This window comes from Paramormyrops kingsleyae, chromosome 1, assembly GCF_048594095.1.
Source record: "Paramormyrops kingsleyae isolate MSU_618 chromosome 1, PKINGS_0.4, whole genome shotgun sequence".
Taxonomy (NCBI): Eukaryota; Metazoa; Chordata; class Actinopteri; order Osteoglossiformes; family Mormyridae; genus Paramormyrops; species Paramormyrops kingsleyae.
The window spans coordinates 37,533,229-37,538,616 of record NC_132797.1 but is presented as its reverse complement, the minus strand read 5'-3'; the positions used below and the strand labels follow the sequence as shown (position 1 = coordinate 37,538,616).

Sequence of the window (5,388 nt, the reverse complement as noted above, 5' to 3'; positions counted from 1 at the left end):
TTATTTTTTATTAGTTTCATTGTCATTCCCATAGGGAGAGAATTTAAACAATGTTACTGGCAAAATACAGTGAACATGGAAATTGTGATTTCAATTACTTTCACGCTTAAGTGTGTATACTTTATAAATTACATGGAATACTCTAAAAAAAAAGGGTACCTGTAGCTGAACGATATGGGTACTATATGGGCAGGATCTGGGCAAACCCATATGGGTGAAATGTGCACTGAACGCGATATGGGTAACAGAGATTTTGTCAAAAAAATTACTGCTGTTATAATTGTTCTGAACACACATACAATTGTTTAATTCTTAATATTAATATTTAGTTTCTGAGTGGAAATTTGAAACCCCCAGGGCCAAAATTATTACACGAGAATTAACATCCCAAATGTTGAGCTCCGGAATGCGATCTTGAAAAGTTCACACCAGGAATTGATTTATTTATACCTAGTCCTGATAAGATTGTGGAGAATAAAGGTGGACAGAGTGGAAAATGAAAAAAAAACATATGGTTCTGTACTGTGCTTTACTTTTTGGCTTTGTCCTTTACAGTAACTTTTTTGGAATACAGCAATTAATGTTATATATTAGTTATCATGTTTTTGCAGTCATAAATGTACAGTATACAAATATTTTTGGTAGACGACCATACTTTTTTTTACTATAGTCTTGCAGTTTCTAATTTACATGCCAGCAACAGTTTTGACTTATATACAAATATTTGACTTGTATAGTGTTTTCAGTTTTTTGCTGTAGTGTGTAATGACCATGTTCATTAGTGTTAATTTAACCAACTGGCTTGATGTGTGATCTGAAAGCAGTGTTTGCTTTTGAGCAAAGATAATAGTTTTCATAAGATTGTTTGATTTTGCAAGACGAGTGTAAGGTATTGTGAGTTTAGCTTGAATTTTAGGGTTTGTGCTTATAGAGGAGATTTTAGGAAATGTGTTTTAGCAATTCAGGAAAACTGTAAAATGTCAAGGCATGTCAGACTACTTTGAAAGTGGGTGATAGGCAGGGATGGATTATGGGTTGTGTGGGCCCCTGGGCAAAACGTTTGCGAGGGCCCCCCCCACCACCACCACCACAACCACCACAATTCAAGGGCCCTTGGCAGCCAAACGTCATTGTGACTGCCCCCCCAGCCCCCTTGTGAATGTGCAGTCACACGTCATTGTGACTGCTCCCCCTTCCCCCGCCAGGGCGCATTATAATATAGGCTACAGCTTTTGATAAGATCTGTGTTTTAGCTGATAATTACATCTAATCTTAAATAACTTTTTTTTTTGATAAACATCATAATAAAATAGGAGAAAATACACTTTGAAATGACATACTTGAAGACCACATACATACAGATTCATCAAACAAGTCATCAAACAATCAGTCATTGGCGTAGAAAAAAACAGAACAAACCTTTCGAAAAGGCCTGGCGGACTAGAGCTGTACTGCGCATGCGCGATACATTCCAACGGCTATTTCACCGGAAGTCCACCCGAAAAACTCCGCAGAATTTGAAAACTTTCCCGGTGCGTTTTAGGTAAGTAATTTTAGTTGATTGTTTGATTGAAAAATACATTATAAACAGAGAATTATATCAATTTGCATGCGTCCGAACGTTTTCTTATATTTTTAACTACAGTTTCCAACTCAAATGCTTTGTGAGCATACGCTTTATTTTAAATTTACAACATTGTTTAATGTATATGACCGCCATTGTGTGTGTGTGTATATATATATGTATTAAAACGCCGTTTAATCTATACTGTGATAGATGTTAAAGTATAAAGTACAATATTGTAGTCAGATCAGTTTAAAACATTTGTAACCATTTTTTCGTAACATCATGTAAAATGATGATTATTAAATTAGAACTCAATTCAGCGGGAGAACAAATGTTATTTGCCAATGTAATCTAGTTCCTTTTTGATAATTATTTCAGGACGTCCTTTTTAAATGCATATGATGGACATACTGCATGTATCAAGCATTTTCCCGGCGCCTTGCTTTAGCGTCTCTCGTCTTTCACCTTAACGGGCCGGGGGGAGGGGTGTTTTAAAAGCCGAAACCTGTTTGCAAAGAAACACCATAGAGATGCGTAGAAGCATGGGCGTAAATTACGGGGGGGACTGAGGAAGAGGAAGGAGGGTTCAACTTTACGTACATCGCGGTAAATTAATTGGCAGTCTGGCAAAGTTTTGAATAAATTGAGAAGTGGTAATATATTTAACATTAGTTTTTTTTTCAGTTTTATTTTTTTTATGCTCTGCTGCTCCCAGTACAATAGAAATGCAGATATTATTGTATTTTTAGGTTGGTAATTTTAAACTTGTACTTTGGGATTGACTGATATAGTAATTTGATTGTTTTTAGATAAACAGATAAAATATCACTTACTGCCAAATGGAATGCACAAATTTAATTAGATTATTCCTCACCTTTTTTCCAGGTTCTGTGCGGCAAAATTCAAAAACGAAAGAGGCTACAAAAGATGAGGTGAAAGGAAGCATTACCTCATTCCTCTACAATGCACGTGATTTAAAAGGTGGAAGAAGAGACGCAGAAAAGAGGAAGAGCAGGAGAGTGGCCCTTCCAAACAGAGGAGAGTGGAATTGGTGGACTAAGAGGATTTTTTAATTTGTAAAATAAATGTAAACTGATGTTTTATTTAATTGTGATTTCAGTGTGTGATTTTCCTTAAATAAATATTGCATAAAACTGATTTTAGGCCTATCTGCTTCTTTACTTTTGGTTCAGCCACAGTTTAACTTATCAGTTTAAGTTATTTTACAGTTTACCTGAAAAACTCATCACTGTTTGCTCAATTTAATTTAGTTACCATGTGTAAATGATCTTAATATAATCCAGTAGCGATCATTCCAAATACCAGCTACTGTACTATGGATGCCGCGGTTTAAATTAGCAGGATTGTGAAAACACTAACCACATTTTCTGGATTACTTTCACTTGTAAAACGTAATATGTTCTTTAAGTATGCAAAATGCAAAATTTGATTGTTGATTTTGCATATCCCAGACAAATCCCACATCTTTGCCCATATGGGCTGGCCCACATTGTGCCCAGGTAATGTGGCCCATATGGGACCCAGATAAATCCCACATCTTTGCCCATATGGGCTGGCCCACATTGTGCCCAGGTAATGTGGCCCATATGGGACCCAGATAAATCCCACATCATTTGCCCATATGGGCTGGCCCACATTGTGCCCAGGTAATTTGGCCCTTGTGGGGCCCAGATAAATCCCACATCATTTGCCCATATGGGCTGGCCCACATTGTGCCCAGGTAATGTGGCCCATGTGGGGCCCAGATAAATCCCACATCATTTGCCCATATGGGCTGGCCCACATTGTGCCCAGGTAATGTGGCCCATATGGGACCCAGATAAATCCCACGTCATTTGCCCACATTGTGCCCAGGTAATGTGGCCCATGTGGGGCCCAGCAATAACCCATACCGAACCCATTTGGGGTTTCTGGGCTGGCCCACATGGAGCCAATATGATTCTTGGGTGCAGATTTTGATTTTTGGCCCATATGGAGCCCATATGGGGCCCATGTGGGAATGCTACTTGGGAATTTGTACCTTTGTCACTGGGGCCATACCCTCAAAGGTATGCCAGTTGTGCCCTTAGCTTTAGGTAAGTGTACCTTTTAAAGTACATAAATTGACTCTAAGGAACATCCCCAAGGTGCAAATAATACTAATGTACCCCCAATGGTACAAAAATGTTCCTCCTAATCCTTAAAAGAAGAGCTCAGCCACCTTCTACTCGCGAAGTATTGAGCCGATGCAAAGAAGCCATACCGAGCGTTTTTTCGTCTTCCGTCTCCCTGCTTTCCCGTACCTTACCTATTTGCCTTTTGTTGAGCCCTCGCCTTTTGTGCCTACCCTCCTCAGTCCCGATCCTGATCGTCCTGCCCTGCCGAGTCCAGTACCTCCTGTCCTCCTCTCCTCTTGTGCTCCAGTCCTGTGTTTCTCCGTTGGACTGACCCTCTGGCTGACGACCCACGCACCCGTACTACGACGACGATCCATGCCTATCGATTTCAAACCTGTTTGCCCAAGTGACATCTCTAGAGAAGCCGGTTCACTGGGTGCAGCCGCCCCGCTCTTCTGGATGGCGGCGCTTTCCCTTCGGGGCTCTGTGTTATTGCTGAACACCCGTGCTTACCTGTCAGCTTCATTAAAGGATCAGCTTACCCCGCATTACTGGATCTGTGCCTCTTTCACCAGCTCGGTTTAACAGTTAGGAGATCAATCTTTCATTTTCTATAGAATAAAAAAAATTATGTAATGTTATTTCGCTAATAAGCGCTGGCAAGTTTCACCTCTAGTACCAGTGATACTACCCAATTTTTCCCAATATTTCTTGGTCGAGTGAGAAGTATCTACTCTAGAGTAGGAACTAAAAAACAGTTCAGGAACTACCTCCAAGGAACTACAGTAAAGTCAAGTTCCAGCAGTGGAAAGGCGACAACATTTACTGGTTCCTGAAATAGGTCACTTTCACTCCACTTTCACAAGTTCCAGAACCTGGTTTCTGACTTCAAATTCTCGACTGGGAACTTTTGTAACTCCTGGCAATGGTGGGAAACTGCCTATTGTCAGGGAAGGTTTGTCTCACTTAGGAGATAGCTGAGAGGTGGGAATCTTTTTATGAAGAGAGCAATAAAGGGAAAACACTTTTTGAATTTGCTGATGAATCATCAAATGAAGGTCTGTATACCGCCAAAATAGCTGTGATCCGCCAAAGCATAGATACAAGACTTCTGAAGGTGTCTTATGATATTTGGCACCAAGATGTCATCAGCAGATCCTTTGAATCCCCTAATGGAGCTTTTCCGCTGCACAAATTACCAAACCCAAGAATAGACTTGATGAGACTGGCTTGGCATTACAAAAATAAAAAGTATTTGCTGTGATATACTGCGATGCATAATATTGAAAACTTTTCAGATTTTTTAATTAAATTAAAAGTTAAATAAAATAATTACATTTCTGGGAAACCCATCCAATGTGGTGCCAGGAGTTTCCATACCAAAAACCTGGCCCTGGGCAGAAAAAACTGGCTCCAGCACCACACCACAGAAAAGCTGGTCTCAGAATTGGGAACTGTAACATCAGCAAATGTAGAATGGGCTATCACATCCAAATGTTCTGCATACCCAGAAAATTCAATCCATAACTGACATACTTTTGTCTAGTATCGCCAGTGCTGGCAGTGACACAACTTGCCAGCTTAATAACATAATAATGTTACTTTGTTTTTTTTTATTCTGTGGAAATTGACAGGATCCACTGGCCAGATTCAATAATAAATTATAAACATGTCAGAGGTCGAATAATTAAAATATTGTGGCGC

General features: G+C 39.7%; 1 long non-coding RNA gene across 1 annotated transcript; it reads left to right on the top strand.

Annotated features, from left to right (window-relative positions):
- The first annotated feature begins 1,314 nt into the window (after window positions 1-1,314).
- Window positions 1,315-2,725, top strand: LOC111851602 (uncharacterized). The gene is made up of 2 exons (XR_002840055.2): window positions 1,315-1,543; window positions 2,453-2,725. It is a non-coding gene; the product is annotated as an uncharacterized lncRNA (long non-coding RNA).
- Window positions 2,726-5,388: the final 2,663 nt, after the last annotated feature.